This window comes from Lethenteron reissneri, chromosome 21, assembly GCF_015708825.2.
Source record: "Lethenteron reissneri isolate LAM-NWPU_2019-01 chromosome 21, ASM1570882v1, whole genome shotgun sequence".
NCBI lineage: Eukaryota > Metazoa > Chordata > Hyperoartia > Petromyzontiformes > Petromyzontidae > Lethenteron > Lethenteron reissneri.
The window spans coordinates 20,497,949-20,519,464 of record NC_083799.1 but is presented as its reverse complement, the minus strand read 5'-3'; the positions used below and the strand labels follow the sequence as shown (position 1 = coordinate 20,519,464).

At 43.2% G+C, this 21,516-nt stretch overlaps 1 protein-coding gene across 2 annotated transcripts in view; it reads right to left on the bottom strand.

The window, feature by feature from the left end:
• The window catches only part of LOC133345374 (PTB domain-containing engulfment adapter protein 1-like), a 66,354-nt gene extending 62,498 nt beyond the window's left edge, over positions 1 to 3,856 (bottom strand). Inside the window, exon 1 of one of the 2 annotated variants that reach the window (XM_061556072.1) lies at positions 3,767 to 3,856. The gene's annotated coding sequence lies outside the window, so the exon portion shown is untranslated. The remainder of the gene's footprint in view (positions 1 to 3,766) is intronic. The other variant, XM_061556073.1, reaches the window with a different exon arrangement.
• Between the last annotated feature and the right edge of the window lie 17,660 nt (positions 3,857 to 21,516).

The window sequence follows — 21,516 nt, the reverse complement described above, 5'->3', positions numbered from 1 at the left end:
AGCTAGTTGTAATTACTGGCGAAACATCGTACTCAGATTGTAAATCTTGTGGCTTGGCTCTCCAGCACACCGGTGTGCTGTACTAGTGACGAATTGGCATGTTCTGTTTACGTGACAACTTTTACTAGTTGGCTGTGTTGGGTGGTGGCGGGGTTTAACAACACATTTATATATTTACGCAATCTAACCCAAAAACCTCTATTATGGATGATCATATTTGTTTATGCCTTTGTGTACCAACCAAAATACAAGCACATCTCACACGCATCACAGAGAGGGATATTAATTTAGACCCAAGCACGATCTTCAAGATAACTCACTTAAAGGTATTCTATTTTTATTATTTTGCAAATTTATATTCGACATTTAGTTGGACGTAAGTTTTGGGCATTATTTTCAAGTCAGCCTTGTTTAAAGCCATGGATTCTTCAGGCTTTAGAAACATAAATAACTGCTACCGGTAAAATGTAGGTATCTTGTAGAGTCACGATTGTGTGCGGCTTCATGATAATACAGGATGGAAAAGTAGTTAGCTCAGTATAAAAGTATATCTTTTAATCTGGGTTCACTGCATACTACAAGCCAGATAAAGGCAGCAGTGTATCTGCCTTGAACCCGGGAGTGGCATCTGTTGGTGACCTTGTGCCAGGTGTCGACATACCACTTTCTTATGGCGGTGGACAAGTCTTTTGAAAGGATGACCACTGATAATTTTCGCAAAGTAGTAATTTATATACAGCACTCAACCATAGAGGGATGATCAGCTGAGCCAACCCCTAACTACAATTTGAACACTCAGCATCCAGCTGTGAGTCAAGAATCATGCCAAGGCAATTCCAAATTGTATTTCATAACAATGGCCAAACACCCAAGAAAAAAATACCAGCAATTTAAAGTGGTGCCTACAACTATGGAAAGGTGTTCCTGTGTAGGCAGGTGGCAAAGGTGGCATTGACTCGTTAAGGCCATTTAATTTCTTAAAACCATACTATTTGGTTCTTTCGGTAAAGTCACGTAGGTATAAAATAAAAGAAATTAAATCACGATGTTTCGGGCACAACACAAGCGTCCGTCATCAGGTGGGACAACCACAGCAAGAAACAATTGCCGAATTGTTTGACTTTACCGAAAGAACCAAAGAGTATGGATTCCTGCAGTCATGAAAACTTCAAATCTAGATTCTTAAAACCACTCGTGGTAACACCACCAAATTGATTCGCATTAATAACATGTCACACGAGTCTCACACGCTTGCTCAAGCATTAGGAATTCATAGCAATCCATCCCATTGTGAATTCAAGCATTTTGAACGTCATCGGCCTAAAAAGGACATGTCCTGATTACAGTATATAAAAGCATGCAAGCGGAATGACCGCTGTGCATTTGAGATAATCTGGTGCAGTAGTTTGGTTCAGATGGTCTATCTGCACCGTGGTGATGACACAGAATTATACTCGTGTGGTCATTATATAAACAATGTCCGTGATAATGACGAATATATTTTGCACATCAATACAAAACTCCAGCTGATTTACCCTAGGCAATGAAGCACTCCAAAGGCAATAATGAGATACGTAGATTCTCCACCATTTTGTTGTTCACATACCACCCATTGCTCTTAGGTTTCACTCACAAGTAAATACATGTTTAGTCTGATATGGTTGGAGAAGTCCCATTTGCCAATAATAACATCACACTTGAACATCCTCATTTCTTCTGTATTTCATGAAGAACCTGAATAAGTTTTCACTTGATTTTTGAACTTCTGACTTTGCTTTTTATAAAAGTTTATTTTAATACATTGTATTTACTGAAATATATTTTCATGATGTAATTGTTACATTTGAATATTTTTTATTCATCCTACATAACATATGCAATTTTGTAGGTACCTTAAAAATTAAGTTAGATTGTTGTGAGATATTCTGGGCAATGAAAAAAAATTTTCACCATTATGATTCGAATTATAAGGTAATTCTTATGTTTATCATGGGCACTAAAATATAATATTAATTACCATTTGTAAGGCGTGATTCATTCAGGGATCTCAGTGTGCCATGCCCTTAAACCTCTGCAGTCCGGTAAATGCAAATTCAATAGTTCATTGTGCATCATGACAATGAGAATCAGGCACTGCCCTTAAAATCTCAGAGAGCTTGGCAGCAATAACAATCTTTATCACGCCAAAATAATAAATTAGTGTAGGTTTCTAAAGTGTGTCCTCATCCCTCTCTCTTTACAAATTGCATCTCTATTTTTATTCCTGTAAACAGAGGTGTGTAATTCGTATGATTGATTTAATGATGTGTACAGCCTCTTGGCAATACACTGCTAGATGAAAGAAGGCCATGTCCAACATGGGACTATGCTTCGTCACTGTGGTCGCTGTGAGTTGTTCAGGGGAGGGTCCAGGAGCAGTTCAGGTATCACTCGACACCGATGTTAGCCATGCCCGGGAACAGGCCCGGATAATGACATGGTCAAAAAAATGCTAACCTATTTTCAAATGATTACCTTATTCCATTCTTTTACTACGGCAGTGGTTTCTTAAATCTGTTTTACAAGAGGACGATGAGGTCTGTAAGACAGATATGACAACCAAATGATAACGAGACTCAAATGAAGATGATTTTGGATAATTTGCTACAGATTGCCAAACTAACGTCATGGAATTGTAACTGCATTTGACTTGCTTCCCATGCTAAATGTTACAGATGAGACCATCCATTGACAGTCTGGCACTGGCTAGAAAATATAAAAGTGTGTTATTCATCATCACGGACACTGTTGTGGCTATGCATGATGCTGCATTGCCTGTTAATGTTACACGGGTTAATTTATCTGATATAATAGTATCACCATCAGATGAAATTGCAGCAAGGGTGAACAATTACAAAGAATACAGGTATGCCTACACTTAGACTCCAGTGCTTGAAGTGAATGAATTATACATGAGGATAGTATATAATTACATGAAATAACTCAGCCACAATAACATGAGAGGGGAGATGTTGTTTTAAGTTATAAACTATGGAGACTGTTGGTAGCCAAATACTATGATGCATATAGTAGACGTTTATGCTGTTGGTATAGTGCTTGCTGGTTCACGCTCACATTCAATTAAAAGATAAATACTCTTTGGTTATTTCGGTAAAGTCACGTAGGTATACGTACGGACGCTTGTGTTACGCCCGAAACGTCGTGATTTAATTTATTTTATTTTATACCTACGTGACTTTACCGAAAGAACCAAAGAGTAATGGATCCCTGCAGTCACGAAAACTTCAAATCGAGATTAAAAGTTAAATCTTCTGACGTCATTACTTCAGAGCGTTACTCGTACCAAGAGGAGGTAAAACTGTCGCACCAACACATTTCTACGGAGCATTTGAATTTGTTCAATGACGCACATATAACATTAAGTGCATTTATTCCAAAGTGTATCTTTGTTATTCATAATACCGTTTTAAACACGCAAAATTCACATGCCCAATGTTAATTTTGTTTGCGGTCAGCATAAATAAACATACTAATTTCTCAACTTTATCGCACGAGAACAATCTATAAAGACGTACCCAGGGCACATTGCAGTGCCGCTGTCATGCTTGTACATTTATTATTAAACAACTATAGACCATTTTCATGATTAACCAAACGGTGAAAATCGAGGAAATATTAAAAGTTCCTTGCACAGCACGCAAATGCAATCAGCAATTTTACTAATTTAATTCACTAGAGAGAGCTTATATGATTATATATTACCCACCGATGGATCTTGGGTGCTGAGCACCCTGCCGTCTTCCTCGCTCCTGTCGCTCTTATCCACGAGCACCGCATGCACGGAGCAAGCACCACGGACAGCCAGCCAGCCCCTTCCTTATAAAACTCACTCCCTCCCCTTCAACCCACGACTACCCTGCCCGGCCCATCCCCGCTTGCCCCACACGCAGAGATATACAACCCCCCATGCTCTTACCTCTCTGGATTTTCGCCCTTATCCACAGGAGCACAATAGCGAATATATTAATGAGCTGGAATTTAGTATCAGCCTATGATGACATTGAAATGATACTCATGAATTACCGATGTTGCCCTTTTGCACGGACTCGAGATGAGCATGGTTTTTGAGAGCGAGGCTGCTTTGTGGTTCATTTGCTGATCCACTGGACATCTGTGAAATATTGATTCATAGCTCATCGGATTCCTCCAGTCGAAATAAAGATTTTGATTATTATCACTTGTGTAGTGTTTTTTTATTTCATGCGGACAACTTTTTCTAATAGTAAAGGTTTTTGGGTTACATCGCGTTATTTAGAAATGTGTCATAACCCTCCACCACCCAACACGGCCAAACAGTAAAAAATGTGTCACGTTTACAAAAGACAAAAATAGTTCACTACTTTAGCCCACCGGTGTGTTGAAGAGTGAATCAACATCACTTACAATTTTGAGTACGCCGTTTCGCTGGTAATTACATCCAGCATCATCGGGCAATTCGCCAGAATGGTGAAGCCCTCCACCTGCTCCCGATCTTAAATAGCAGCAGGGTGACGTCATCATTTAACCCAGCGGTCGGGAACCTTTTTGACTGGGAGAGCCATAAAAGCCAAATATTTCTAAATATATTTCATTGAGAGCCATATAGTATTTTTAACGTATAATAAATTAAATATGTCTTACTTTTAATGCGACTTCTGGTCCACGGGACCCGTGACCCGAGAAATTTTATCTTCAAAACTAATTTCTGTTTACTTTAAAATGACACACTATTATTAAGCAATATCACAAGTATTTTAAAATCAGTTCCAAACTGATTTTATTTTTATTTTTTTATTATTATTTTTTTCAACTCAAAATTGTCTGGGAGCCATATGCCGTCACCGGAAGAGCCATATATATGGCTCGCGAGCCATAGGTTCCCGACCGCTGATTTAACCCAATCTGGTGCAGTGATTTGAGGCTGAGAGTGGGAGGGTATTGTAATTATATAATAGATTGGTAATCATTCAATTGTTATTAATTGGTATTCGTTTCCCCTATAAGGAATTGTAATATATTTTATTTAATAATACGCTTCCAGGCCGCACTAAAGTCAGAGCGATTAAAGTTATTTGCATTTCTCTCAATTTCCATGGATTATCTCATTAGTCTTGGCCAGTAATAAATTCGTTTTACACAACACTTCAACGTTATCAAAATAAATTGAGTGTCATTGTTGACAAGCATGTTCTGCCACTGCCGACAGTTGTGTTTATCTTTCTCCTGCGTCACTTTTTATTGAACAGAACTCCTCGCGTTCGGCATCCCGTAACTCCGTCATGATCATCCCGCTCACTCCGCCCCCCCTCTCCCTCTCAGCCTCTCCACTGCTTGATTTCTCTCGATACTCTTAGGTTTTTTTGGTAAAGTCACGTAGGTGATAAAATCATAATAATAATAAAATAATAATAAATGAAAATAACTAAATTAAATCACGATGTTTCGAAGGCAACACAAGTCTCCGAAACGTCGTGATTTAATTGAGTTAGTTTAATTATTATATTATTATTTTACCTACGTGACTTTACCGAAAAAACCTAAGAGTATGAATCCTTGCAGTCACGAAAGCTTCAAATCTAGAATTGATTTATCTCTCTCTCTCTCCTAGCCTCTCCACTGCTAGCCTGTTCTCTCACTCCCCTAGCCTCTCTACTGCTAGCCTGTTCTATCTCTCACTCTCCTAGCCTCTCCACTGCTAGCCTGCTCTCTCTCTCACTCTCCTAGCCTCTCTACTGCTAGCCTGTTCTCTCTCTCACTCTCCTAGCCTCTCCTCTGCTAGCCTGTTCTCTCTCTCACTCTCCTAGTCTCTCCACTGCTAGCCTGCTCTCTCTCTCACTCTCCTAGCCTCTCCACTGCTAGCCTGTTCTCTCTCTCACTCTCCTAGCCTCTCCACTGCTAGCCTGTTCTCTCTCTCTCCTCTCCTAGCCTCTCCACTGCTAGCCTGTTCTCTCTCTCACTCTCCTAGCCTCTCCACTGCTAGCCTGTTCTCTCTCTCTCACTCTCCTAGTCTCTCCACTGCTAGCCTGTTCTCTCTCTCACTCTCCTAGCCTCTCCTCTGCTAGCCTGTTCTCTCTCTCACTCTCCTAGTCTCTCCACTGCTAGCCTGTTCTCTCTCTCTCACTCTCCTAGCCTCTCCACTGCTAGCCTGTTCTCTCTCTCACTCTCCTAGCCTCTCCACTGCTAGCCTGTTCTCTCTCTCTCACTCTCCTAGTCTCTCCACTGCTAGCCTGTTCTCTCTCTCACTCTCCTAGCCTCTCCACTGCTAGCCTGTTCTCTCTCTCACTCTCCTAGCCTCTCCACTGCTAGCCTGTTCTCTCTCTCTCACTCTCCTAGCCTCTCCACTGCTAGCCTGTTCTCTCTTTCACTCTCCTAGCCTCTCCACTGCTAGCCTGTTCTCTCTCTCACTCTCCTAGCCTCTCCACTGCTAGCCTGTTCTCTCTCTCACTCTCCTAGCCTCTCCACTGCTAGCCTGCTCTCTCTCTCACTCTCCTAGCCTCTCCACTGCTAGCCTGTTCACTCTCTCTCTCTCCTGGCCTCTCCACTGCTAGCCTGTTCTCTCACTCTCCTAGTCTCTCCACTGCTAGCCTGTTCTCTCTCTCACTCTCCTAGCCTCTCCACTGCTAGCCTGTTCTCTCTTTCACTCTCCTAGCCTCTCCACTGCTAGCCTGTTCTCTCTCTCACTCTCCTAGCCTCTCCACTACTAGCCTGCTCTCTCTCTCACTCTCCTAGCCTCTCCACTGCTAGCCTGTTCTCTCTCTCACTCTCCTAGCCTTTCTACTGTTAGCCTGCCTGCCACTCTCCGCTAGCTTCGCTCTCTCCGCTGCTGGACTACCACTACACACTCTGGTAGCTTCTCCGCTGCTAGCCTCTCACTATCTTCTGCTAGCTTCTCCACTGCTAGCCTCTCACTATCTTCCGCTAGCTTCTCCACTGCTAGCCTTCCGCTATATACTCTACTAGCTTCTCCACTGCTAGCTATACTCCCTGCTAGCTTCTCCACTGCTAGCCTCGCACGCTCACACTTAGGATTCCGCTAGCTTCTCTACTGCTAGCCTTTCTACCCTCGCCTCTCCAACCTCGCCCTTGCCTCCGGTGGGGGTTCAGCCATCACCGCTGGAGAGGGCCAGGTGTGGCGAGCGGGGCCTGGGACTTCTCTTGTCTTTCCTCTTGTCTTCACTCCGACCAACTCAACCCCGTCGCTCTCACGCTGCCGTATATTTCCCCCTCCTCATTAACTCCTCATTAATTAAGCTGGCCACCTCCCGTCGCATCATGCCCCGTGGCATCAGCCATTATCGCCTCAATCTCCCGTCAACCTGGCGCCTGTTCCGCGCCTGCATTTGCAGCCACCCAATCACTCCGATGCATCCTAATTGGCCGTCTCCTTTCCGTTGCTCTCTCTCTCGCCGAACCTGCGTGCACACCGCTTGCAAACCCCCGTGCGCGTTATTCCACTACACTTACATTAACTGTAGAGCAAGGGTCGGGAACCTTTTGACTGGGAGAGCCATAAAAGGCAAATATTTCTAAATATATTTCATTGAGAGCCATATAGTATTTTTAACGTATAATAAATTAAATGTCTTACTTTTAATGCGACTTCTGGTGCTGTGTGGTTTTGCTGATGGCCTTGTAGTAGTCTGGTTCGTACGTGGTGAGGTTGAGCTTCATGCAGGCGTGACCCGTGAAATTTATCTTCAAAACTAATTTCTGTTTACTTTAAAATGACACACTATTATTAAGCAATATCACAAGTATTTTAAAATCATTTCCAAACAGATTTTTTTATTTTTTATTATTATTTTTTTTCAACTCAAAATTGTCTGGGAGCCATATGCCGTCACTGGAAGAGCCATTTATGGCTCGCGAGCCATAGGTTCCCGACCGCTGCTGTAGAGAATGAAAGTGACTTAAATCCTGAAGTAAAAAAATTACAGATTTTAAATCTTGACTTAAAGCTTTCGTGACTGCAGGAATTCAAATCTTTGGGTCTTTTGGTAAAGCCACGTACGTTAAAAAAATTATCAAAATAATAACAATATCACGACGTTTCGATTGCAACACAAGCAAACGTCTTCAGGTGATTGCCTGAAGACGATTGCTTGTGTTGCGAACGAAACGTGATATTGTTATTATTTTGATTTTTTTTTTTTCTAACTACGTGGTTTTACCGAAAGACCCAAAGAATATGAATACAGATTTTAGCTGGACTCAAGCCAGCACACCCAGTGCAAACACTGATCACAATGCAGCACAATACAAAGCAAGTTGGATTTTAGTATGTATCCTCTAAATGTAACCTCATCTCAAGACGCTGTTGACAGGCAGTGAACAGCTGTCTCACCAAAGTTCATGAATGCTTCGAAACTCTTTTTGCTAAAAAAAATCAATCAAAATGTTGCATTTATATATACATAGTACAGGCTATTTTTGTTGTTTAATTATATCCTTTATTCACGACTATGTCTCATTACTTTAGTGCACTGCCTTGTCATCCTTTATTATATGTACATTTTATTTTATTTGTGAAAATAATACTGCTACAACCAATTACTGTCATGGCAATATACAGTACATCCAAATAAATGATGATCATTGAGCATCCTAGTGGAAAATATAAGTACCATAATAAATACGCATCCACAAAGCTTCCTTCCCATCAAGTGTCTACAACGACACTCAATGATTATCATGTTATATCTTCTTTGATCTCACCTTGTTTTATATTTATACAGCGCCTTATTTCAAGGCACTTTACATAGTTTTAAAAGCGGTAACAAAAATAGAGTGATTTAGATGGCAGTGGCATGCAAGTGTAATGTGAGGTTATATCCGGGTCATTGACGGATTACAACTCGTCACGACAATTGGCTTTGCCGGTCCTGGTTCATAGCCAATGCGGGGAAGCCTAAGGGCGTGGCCCTGACGTAATGGAAAGGTGACAGCTGGTTGTAGAGGATTGGTTCTGCTGGCTTTAGACACAGCCAATGGGGAGACGAGCCAGGGGCGTGGCCCTGACGTAATGGAAAGGTGACAGCTGGTTGTAGAGGATTGGTTCTGCTGGCTTTAGCCACAGCCAATGGGGAGACAAGTCAGGGGCGTGGTCCCGGGAGCCTCTGGAATATTCCATAGAGGTTAACCAGGATTGGTGGAAACGTACCACGTGACCCAGCTATTAAATAGGGGTGGAGACGGACGACACGGGGTCAGAACGGGAACGAACAGAGGAAGGGGGCCACGCGGGAGCGGGGCTCCGGGTTGCCACATGGCAGTGCGTCTCTCTCTCTCTCTATCTGTCCCTCTCACGCTGCCTGTCAGCAGCGTGAAGGAAAGCTGTAATGCAAAGTTGAATAAAAGACCGGATTCCAGAAGTCGCCTCAACGACCTTAATTACACAATGGTCGAAGAATGAGTGACCACAACAGAGGGAACGTGGGGATCATGAAAGGATAGGGGAGGGATGGGAAAGAGTGGAGGGGCGAGGGGAGGGAAGCGGAAGGGAATGGGCAATGGAGAAGAGATGTGGCTTCGAGAGAGGGATGAAAGGAGGTTAAGGAGGGGGCGGCTTAATGTACAGGTAAGTTTATTCCAGTGGAAGGGCGCAAGGAGGGAGAGGATCGAAATCGAGATTGGGTACAGGGAGATGGGACAGAGACAGAGAAGACTGGGAACAACAGGATGAGAGGGGATGTAGAAGAAGATGAGAGAGGCAAGATCAAGAAGGACAAAGCCATGGGAAGATTTAAATACTAGTGTAACATATTTGAAAAGAGAGCAAAATTAAATGGGAAGCCAGTGAAGTTTAATTACGATCATTTTGAAACCAGGAAGGGTCCTTGCTTTTAAACATTTAGCAGTTCACCAGCATTGGCTAAAGCAATCCTGACTCAGCTGATGAGACACTGGATGTAGAAATCATAATTTTCTTGCATTAAAACAATGATTATGAAGATATGCACTCTCACAAGTCTGTGCAACCGATGTATAAAACATGAATGAACTCCTCTACGTGGAGAGGCCAATGTAGGAAACAGGTTTGAAGCTTTTGTGACGGCAGGAATCCATACTCTTTGGTTCTTTCAGTAAAGTCACATAGGTAGAAATAAAATAAAATAAAACAAATCACGACGTTTCGATCGCAACACAAGCAATCCTCACCAGGTGGGACAACCACAGCAAGAAAATGCTGAAGTCGGCGAGAGAACCAAAGAGTTTTATAATATACGATTGACACAATTGCAATGGCACAGGTAATATAATTCTATTAGAATAAACATATAATATTTAACGTTGATTGATTAGATTGGTCAAAAAACCGATGACTCATAGACCTACACAGAGACATAGAGACTCCCACAGACTGACTTGTGATTAAACCGAATTCTCAAGTGTAGCAAACTGATTGTCTCAGCCCTGTAAAAAATGACTGCACAAAAATCTAATTAAGTTTGGATCCTAACTTAATTTGGCTCAATTTCAGTTCTGAGATTTCAAACTTGGTTTGATTGACAAGCGTCAAACAATATTTGCATGGAATATTAATGGTGCAGATCAGTGGCGGCTCCTGCAAAATCTCTCAGGGGGGGCAAATGTCTGGATGATTGATAAGGATAAGGTCCACCCATGCAAAGGATAAATTAACAGCTTAAGCATGTAAAGGCAACTTCACTTCTTTAATATTAATGAAAAATAAAGTGACTCTTACAATACATCTTGTTTGTTTCTATACTCACTATTAATACAATCCACTCATGTTTCTTTTATTAAAGATTCCACTAGGTGGCGACAAATAATTTTGTTGGATGAAACGTCCTTACGTATGATGACGTAAGCACGTTAATGCGAGCCCTCCCGGAAGCCATAGAGAATGCATTGCAGCGCCCCCCGTTCGGAAAAAAACATCTTTGAATGTAAGTCTATGGGGCCACTCGGGGCGATTCTCAGCCGGAGTGAAATCGCCCAAAAAGAGGCGGTACTCCACAGAACGTGACATGACGCTGATTGGACTATATCCAGAGGCACAGTGACGGCTAGCGTGACTCTGTGGTTGAATGACATTGGTGGTGCGTCGCCCAATCGCCCTAATGAAGAAACCGCCCCTGGTGCTTTTGAGCGACTCTGAGCTTGGCTCCGCGCCTCTGAGTTGCGGCCACTACGTCTGCAAATTTGCGCGCGTTACAAATTGTACTATTATTATTATTAACCTCAGAAGTAGTTCTGTGACGCAATCTTCGAGGTCCATTCTCTGACAGCGCCAGTTGCAGAGTTCCAAATGAAATTATCACATAACATAATACTTTTCAGATTATTTGAATGTACTTGGTAAAATATCTAAATACATATAAAACAGTATTGATTACTATTTAATTATGCTTTGTTCAAAATACAATGCTACATTTCACATTTACAATACAGTGATACCTCGGTTCACGAACGCTTCTGTTCATGAACAACTCGGTTCACGAACAGAAAAGTTCATAAAAATATGCTCCGGTTCACGAACTCCGCTTCGGTTCACAAACAGGAGCCGCGGCCATTTTAATGCTATTTCCAGGCTGTCACATGGTCGTGACTTCCTGTAGGAAGATCGTGGAGAGAAGAAGAGACACAGAAAGAAGTACTTTGAGTACTGTGAAGACACTTTCAGTGACTTTTTGCTTTTTGGTGTGCTTTTTAGCACATACAGTACTGTACTGTACTACTGTACTGTACAATACTGTACTTACTGTATTGAACAGTTCACCCGTTTGAGTGCTTACTGAAGTCATCTCAAGCAAGGTTAGTGTTCTCTCTTTATACATTACTATACTGTACAGTACTAATGTGTATTGTAATTTGTTTAATATTTTTGTGCTTCAAAAACCAAAAAAAAAGGTCAGAACGGATTAACCGGATTTACATTGAACCCTGTGGGGAAATGTGCCTCGGTTCACGACCAATTCGGTTCGCGACCAGAGTCAGTTCACGAATTAAGTTCGTGAACCGAGGTATCACTGTATCTCATAAGTAGTATATAAACACAAGGGCCCGAGCGAATATGAAGGTAAATATGATTCTAGTTATAGAAATGATATTGTCTTTAACTTTATATCTTAACAGTAATTAGATTTTTTTTTATAAAATGGTATCTATATATATAAAATCGTGCATGTCTGTCTGTCCGTCTGTGTGTGTGTGTGTGGATTTCGGACCATACGCACTTTCATTGGACGGCGGTTGCCCCTGGCAACGGATAGCGACGCCTTCGCCGCTTTCATTGGACCTGGCAACGGCTAGCGACGCCTTCGCCAAGGGCTGCAGTTTCATTGGACGGCGGTTGCCCCTGCCAACGGCTAGCCACGCCTTCGCCACTTTCATAGGCTCCGTAAATAATTAAATAATAGCCATTACACAGTGTTGTTGGAGCGCTGAGGGGGGGGGGGAAGGCACGCCACCCGTACCCTGCCTCTGCCGGGTGGACAATTTAGGCGAGGCCGCAGGCTCTGCACGCTACTAGGCCTCGACACCCACCACGCCACTCTGAGGTAAATTCATCAAAGTTTATCCTACTCTTCACTCCACCCCCACCACAATGTGTGCAATTAATATTACTTTTAAACCCAACGCACCAACAATCGATTACTTAAATGTTCACTGTACAAATAGTCATTAAGCTGGGTCAGCGTACTGCCAGTCTATCATGTAGACTGTAGCCTGATTATTAAGCTCGGTGAGCGTACTGCCACTCTATCATGTACACTCTAGCCTGCTTATGAAGCTGACTGCGTGTACTGGCAGTCTATAATGTGGACTGTAGCCTGGTTATTATAATCGATTCTTTATATGTTCTTTGTACAAATAGTCATTAAGCTGGTTGAGCGACCCCAGTTCGATTCCAACTCACGCCCACCACCGCTGACGATTATTTGAAACGGACCTGGCCCTCCCCTAGGTCCACTCAGCCTCAAACGCGTAACTGCTGTCGTGTGTGAACATCGTCACTGGGGAGACAAAGGCGGCCGGGCATCGTGGATCCAAGTCCCGGGCGAAGCCGGGTCTTTTGTGTATGTGTGTATATGTTTATGTGTATCTCTGTGTGTCTGTATGTATGTGTGTATGTATGTGTATGTGTTTGTGTGTGTGTGTATGTATGTGGGTTTTTTTCTATGTCTTTATGTGTATGTCTGCGTGTCTATATGTATGTGTGTATGTACGTGTATGCATGTGCTTGGGTGTATGTATGTGTGTGTCTATGTATGTGTGTGTATGTATTTCTGTGTATGTATGTGTGTGTATGTATGTGTGTTATGTGTCTGTCTGTGTGTCTGCATGTATGTGTGTGTGTATTGTGTATGTGTTTGTATGAGTTTGTGTCTTTACGCTCGCATTACACAAATGTGTTGCAGGTCTAAGGCGTTCCTTGCGCAGCTTTGCCGCTTTATTATTTCAGTCGTTTACTGCCGTACGCACCATGAAAGTCGTGTGTGTCTGCGGCAAGCGCGTGTATGTGTACCTATGGACGCGCGCGCGTGTGTTGTGTAGGGGGAACGGTAGTGTAGTGCTTAGCGTGCTGCCTGTGTCTGTGTGTGTGTGTCTGTGTGTGTGTCTGTGTGTGTGCGTGTGTGGTGTGTGGGGAGCGGTAGTGTAGTGGTTAGCGTGCTGTCTGTGTGTGTGTGTGTCTCTGTCTGTGTGTGTCTGCGTGTGTCTGTGTGTCTGTGTGTGTGTCTGTGCGTGTGTGGTGTGTGAGGAGCGGTGGGTGTAGTGCTTAACGCTACGCTGCGCTACCAACCCGGCGAACCCAGTTCCATTCCCGCTCACGGCCACCACCGGTGACGATTATTTGAACCTCCCCTAGGTCGACTCTGCCTCAAACGAGTAACTGCTGTAGCGTATTAACATCGCCACTGGGGAGACAAAGGCGGCCGGCCGTGGTGGATACAAGTCCTGGGCGAAGCCGGGTAGTACAGCTAGTTATCATATAAATGCCAAAAATATACCTTTACTAACTCTACAAATGTAAAAAACATTGTTTTTAAAGAAATACAAAATATTACTTTTCATGCATTGCGAGGTATTAATTCCTAATCCATAATACCAATATTTGAAAAAAATAATTTTAAATAATTTACCTTGAAGTGCAAGCGCCTCTCGTAAAACGCTGACTTGGCCTCTATTTTGATCACTCCATCGTCTGTTTAATGGTTATCTTTTCATCTCCTTTCTGCCATTGCATCACTAATTTATTAGTAAAGTTTTGAGCGTCGCCGGTTACAAAAATAATGGCAAAAGCACCTGCTTTTTTTAACATTGAGTGTGATGTCTTGGCTTTGCTGAAATAAATCCATATTTTTTATATTCTCCTCCTGACCATGTGTGTCTTACTCTCTTTCTGTGCATCTCACACGTCGGTGATGTGCACGCATTCTTCGAACGCTGGGGAGCCGGAAAGGCCCTTTGCACAAGTGTGGACGGCACCCTCGTGTTCACTTTCTGAAACGCTCGCTCGTCACCGTGGCGTGCGCGATGACACCACAACCACGTGACTTTTTTTGTGTTGTGTGCGGTGCTTTCAGCACCACAGCACGTAGATTTGTAAAGATATGTAACGTTTGTTTTCTTTCGTTTGTTGGCGACTGTTTTTCATATTGGAATCGCCTCCAGTGATTTTCCTGCTGGCGGCAATAAAAGTTGTTTAAAAGTCAAAGTCTCTGTGCATCTCTCTCCGATCTCTACTCCAGTGACCCGGGTGCTGCCGTGGGGTCCACTTTCTGCCCTGCCTCCTTCCCCCCCCCCCACTTCTCTCTCCCCCCCTACTGCCGAGTCCTATATAACCTCGTGCCACGGGAGATCTCTCGCCTACTTCAGCAGTTTTTTCTCGCTGTGGTTGTCCCACCTGATGACGATCGCTTGTGTTGCGATCGAAACGTCGTGATCTATTATTTTTCTACCCACGTGACTTTACCGAAAGAACAAAAGAGTATGGATTCCTGCAGTCACGAAATCTTCAAATCAAGATCGTATAGTATTAATAAACATGTAACATAGGTTCATGCAAAATACGTGGCAGGATGTAAAATGTTTGTGTTTACGGCAAGGTCGTTTAAGGTACAATTATGGAATACTGCAACGTTTTGCATTCGCTTAGCTTGAACATGCTCTAAGGAACTTAAATAAATCTAGGTTAAATATTTCCTGTTTCAAAATACATCACACAATATTTTTATTCGACTATTTTTATCATAGGAAACATTTTGTCGGAAAAAAAAGCGATTTCTTCCTTCCAGCTATTTAGACAACAAAGCCACCACTGTATTTAGAGACCGCCCGCTGAACCCCGACAAGATGGACTGCACACCACTCACTCTGACACACCACTTCGTTCTCCATTCTGATGGATAGCACATAAGCTGCCATGTCATTTGTTTGCCTCACAGATGTGATGAGATTTTCACCTTCGAATGGCGAGGACCTAGAACTGCTTATTAGATTCCATTACAGGAATTTGGAAAATGCACATTTCAGGATGTGAAGATTTCCAGTGACATTTATGAGAAGACAGCCATCACATTTCATGAATCCTTGAACAATCCATCAGCTTTAGCAGTTAAGACATCAATAACGACCTGATCAACCTAAATAAAGCAAAACACACATCAATGTTGTCCAGGTCAGACATTGTGCCGTACACAAGTGTTAAAAGGAATTATGAAGAAGGCAATGGGATATGCTTTGCATATATAGTATCTCCCAAAATTGTTATGGCATTTTTTTCTTTGTGATCAAGAAAACCTCCAGTGAAGTAGTGTTGTATCTACATAATACATTATCACATACAAAAATAAGAGAACGGGATATTTACTTATGCTTTATTTTATTTTAATAAATCAGGTCATAATAATTATCAGCCATGCTCCACCAACTATCACGACTTTCCAGAAGAAAAAAAAATGACACAATCGGTGAGGTTTTTTTCTTAATAAAAAAAAGACATTTTCACTAGATGTTGTTTTAGTCAATGAGATGCGAATACGATTCCATCAATTTTTAAAATAATTTGAACGATACAAATCCAGTTTTAGCTCTCTTTTAAGTGTGTAATTGCATACACGGTGGCGTAGTCCCAAACTTCACTTGCAAACAATACTAAACACATAATTTAAATGGCCAGATTTTTGCACGCCATTGACCTCACTGTGATGGCTTGTGGCAGTTAATATCTGCTTGACAAGGGCAGGAAATTAATGAGTTGTGGTTGATCTATGATGCAAGACTCATGCAGCCCTTGGGGATGCGTTTATATCTTGATAAGTGGCACAGCTGCGATGTGCAGACACGAGTATTTCCGTGTGAGTGTGAAGCCACTATTAACGCTTGATCAATGGACACCCGAATGAGATCAACTTCTCTCTCTACCTTTTCCTGGACATTGTTGCTTATGCAACACAGCACTGGTGCAGATGATAACATCTACCGGGTGATTTGCACATACTATATCAAGGTTCCAATAAGTAAATGTTCATCTGGGTGGCCCCGTGGTTAGAGCACTTAATGCAGAATCACAATGTTCAATTCCTGGCCGTGTGACTTTTCAGGCTATCATCTCATTGGGGTAAATAAACAGTGGCGGCTCCTGCAAAATCTCTCAGGGGGGGCAAATGTCTGGATGATTGATAAGGATAAGGTCCACCCATGCAATGGATAAATTAACAGCTTAAGCATGTAAAGGCAATTTCACTTCTTTAATATTAATGAAAAATAAAGTGACTCTTACAATACATCTTGTTTGTTTCTATACTCACTATTAATACAATCCACTCAAGTTTCTTTTATTAAAGATTCCACTAGGTGGCGACAAATTATATTGTTGGATGAAACGTGCTTACGTATGATGACGTAAGCACGTTAGTGCGAGCCCTCCCGGAAGCCATAGAGAATGCATTGGAGCACCCCCGTTCGAAAAAAAACATCTTTGAATGTAAGTCTATGGGGCCACTCGGGGCGATTCTCAGCCGGAGTGAAATCGCCCAAAAAGAGGCGGTACTCCACAGAACGTGACATGACGCTGATTGGACTATATCCAGAGGCACAGTGACGGCTAGCGTGACTCTGTGGTTGAATGACATTGGTGGTGCGTCGCCCAATCGCCCTAATGAAGAAACCGCCCCTGTAAATAAAGGATTCCGACTATGGGGATGTCACTGGAAATGAGTACTGCCCCATTGCACATCTCAGCAGATACGCACTTTAATTTATTTTATATTATTTCTACTATTAGTAATATATGTGCACGGTACAGTATTCTGCGAAACCAATCAGGACTTAAGTCTAATGCATTTCATTGTGCACTGTACACATTTATAAGTAAGACTGACTTGCTGGACAAGGCGAGTAAGCAGTGTGTCACCCACATTTCGGAGAGGGTCACACAAGCTACAGGGAACATGGGGCCATTGTTAATGTTCATAAGTCACCTGGCAGAAAGTATAGTGCTTTCTGTTGTGACAACTCTACATTAATTGAGTACGTGAGAGAATGTGTTTCCGTGTTATGGGAAATTACGTTGGGATTTTGTCTCCTTTGGTGCAAAGGATCCCCTGCCATATGTGGCACGTTCACATTTAAAGGTCAGGTTAATTATCCCTTATATTAATTTGTAGAATCAACATATACATACATGTGAAAGTGAAACTCATACGCAGACTTTTTACATATTTCTAGAGGAACTTGAGGCATGAATGCAGGCTATGTCAACCTCAATCATGAAATAAATCACTCAATGACCTCTCAGTCGAATGAGCACAAGACCAGACATCAAAGTCGACAACACAATTTTCGACATGTCATGTGAGTACCTGTCGAAGGCAATATAATTGCTTGTAAATACAACCAAAACACTCATAGTTGAATGTTGGTGGGTAAGTGGTCTGGCAACACGTTTGTGGAGTGCAATTTTGCGTCTATAAATACAGTGCTTCAGTTTGTAAGAGATGCTATCCTCTACGATTGTATGTTACCGTGGGCTCAGGCATAGTGAATATTGTATAATTATATTAATAATTACTTATCTACCAGGAAAGCCACACTGAGTCTTAGCACTATTTTTCAGGAAGACCTTGCATTGGGTTTATTATTATTATGTTTTGAGCCAATTAATGAGTTATTTATAGAAGTGGGGGGGAACCGGAACATCCGGAGAAAAATCAAATGCGTGAGGGGGCAACACTCTATCCCCATATAGATGGAAACAGATGGTGATTAGTCAACTTTCTTTACTGCCTTTTCCTGGTGAGCCAGGGTATGGCACCTGGACGTTCATGGGAAGGGCGTTTCTCAACATTTGTGTGATCAGCGAACCCCTTTGCCTCCACAATGGGTTCTGCTTTTTGCACATTTTTAGTCTACCTAAATTGGTACAGTGGAACCTCGGTATACGTCGTTAATTAGTTCCAGAAGGTAGGACTTATACCGAAAATGACATATACCAAACGAATTTTTCCCATAAGAAATAAAGGGAAAGGAAATAATCCGTTCCAGAGGAAAAGAAATTATATTTTATATGGCATATTATACATTAATGGGGTTGTATAATATAATTTAGACACTAATTACTAAAATGCATACAGAAGCCACGTGACCGCGCTAGTACCAGCTGCGCTGGTCACATGGCGTGCCTCAACCCCCCCCGCCCCCCGCCCCTCTCCCCCCCCGCCCCTCTCCCCCACGCCCCCCGCCCCTCTCCCCCCCCGCCCCTCTCCCCCCACGCCCCCCCCTCTCCCCCACGCCCCCGCCCCTCTCCCCCACGCCCCCCCCCTCTCCCCCACGCCCCCCCCTCTCCCCCACGCCCCCCGCCCCTCTCCCCCACGCCCCCCCCTCTCCCCCACGCCCCCCCCTCTCCCCCACGCCCCCCTCCCCTCTCGCCCCACGCCCCCCCCCCTCTCCCCCACGCCCCCCCTCTCCCCACGCCCCCCGCCCCTCTCCCCCACGCCCCCCCCTCTCCCCCACGCCCCCCGCCCCTCTCCCCCACGCCCCCCCCCCTCTCCCCCACGCCCCCCGCCCCTCTCCCCACGCCCCCCCCCTCTCCCCCACGCCCCCCGCCCTCTCCCCCACGCCCCCCCGCCCCTCTCCCCACGCCCCCCCCCTCTCCCCCCACGCCCCCCCCCTCTCCCCCCACGCCCCCCCCCCCTCTCTCCCCCACGCCCCCCCCTCTCCCCACCCCCCCCTCTCCCCCACGCCCCCCCCTCTCCCCCACGCCCCCCCTCTCCCCACGCCCCCCCTCTCCCCCACGCCCCCCCCCCTCTCCCCCACGCCCCCCGCCCCTCTCCCCCACGCCCCCCCCTCTCCCCCACACCCCCCCTCTCCCCCACGCCCCCCCCTCTCCCCCACGCCCCCCCCTCTCCCCCACGCCCCCCCCTCTCCCCCACGCCCCCCGCCCTCAATGGGCTAGTTTCCCAGTCCATTTGAGCCAGGAATGAGTTGACTTAGTGGACATTTATTCATCAAAAGTGATGAGGCAGCTCTCTTGTCAAACTCTCTATGAGAGGAGCTTTTCAGCAATTATGCATGGTCAAGTTTCCAACGGCCTCCCAATGTAAGCTGCACACTGCCCATTTACAACATCGAGTTATTTAAGCTGCTGGTCAGGTAGCCGATGCCTGTTGTACGCCTCATTATGGACAGATAAGTTCCCACCCACTACGAGCGGAGTGAGGCACAAGCTAACAATCACTCTCCCAGCGGTGCTCATGAATAGTTTCAGATCACCGAGATTCGGTCGCTTGTCATAGCAGTAGAACAAAAATTGGTCCCAATTATTATTATACATATGCGCAACCTTTTACAGAAAATCTTGACTTAAAGCTTTCGTGGCTGCAGGAATTCATATTATTTGGGTTTTTCGGAAAAGTCACGTAGATAGGTTCAAATAAAATAACAAAAAACAAAAACTACGACGTTTCGATCGCAACACAAGTGGTCGTCTTCCTTATTTTCTTTGAACCTATCTACGTGACTTTACCGAAAGACCCAAAGAATACTTTTACAGCAACTTTTCACAATTGTAAATTCATCAATTTTAATGTGATGAACAAGAGCAAACAAATTTAGTTGTACGAACATATGTAAGGAGACATGTAATGATCAAGAAATAAAGACACTTGAAGGTTCATTATGTGACTGAGCAGATAAAACCATCGACTGAGACCTACATCACTTCATAATCAACGTACTCAAATTGTAAATGTTGTGGCTTCAACACACCGGTGGGCTAAAGCAGTGAACTATTTGTCTTTGTCAACGTGACACATTTTTACTGATTGGCCGTGTCGGGTGGTGGAGGGTTACGACACATTTATAAATAAACGCGATCTAAACCCAAAAACGTTGATTATGAATAACATTGCTCGCGAAAGCCTACGTGTTAAACTGACCTACATCACTTGTTTGCTAGGATATTTCAGATGGTTGTAATAATTATTCAACAATTTATTTGGGAGTATGCAACGACATCTTTCATTCAATATGGCGGTGGGAAATGTGTAATTTACAACCAGGCTCAACTCAGCATGTCTTCCCTCTGGATTTTCAAGAATGGTCACAACTTGACAAGAAGACAACACTTTGTAGAAAATGAACAGTGGTTGTTCTCTGGAGATAATAGTCTCTATGTTTAAAATCAATAAATAATTTGTTCCTCAATGATTCAGAGCTACGAACATAGATGAGCACTACTTATTATGCATAAAAGGATCGGGGGAGAATTAATATTTTTTTAATTTAAATTAGACTGCTCATATTAAGTACGAAAGTTGCTTCTGAATTATACACGAAGCAATCGTGAGCCCATTGGACCTAATAAGTGCACAATTCCTTAACCTACAAGGAGAAAACAGAATCATGTCTAGTCTCGTTTCAAGTATCACAATAATAACAACTCTCACAAGGACTGACAGAATGAAGGGCATCCGCTGCGTAATACATGCCTAATAATGAGCATGATAATTAATTTTCCTTGCTGTAAATTGTTAGATTATAAAGTGTCACTTGCACCTATCAATTGCAGAATTATGGACATTTCTAATATAACCCAGGCCTTAATTTTAAAAAAATCAACATCCAAACATGTGAAGATATGAATGGAATGCTTTATTCCTGATATATCGTCAGTCTTCAAGGTTCAATTATCTAAAAACCCAAGTTACTTGAAAAGTACATGTCAAGAGTTTGAAAATATGTACAATATTTGCTTTTTCGACATTGTCTTCACATCTTTAATTAATGTGCATCTTTGTTTTTCCAATCCAATGTTTAGAAAACTCCATGAATGATGATGGAATATCGCCTTGCCTGACTCCCCTTCCAATATACAGTAAAACGGCGCTTTCCAAATGTAATCTCAGTGCGGCTGTTCCATTTTTTTGTATATTAACAGTACTATTATTATTTCTAATGACTATCAATTTCCACTGAGTCAAAAGCCTTTTCATAGTATTTTTTTCGCAT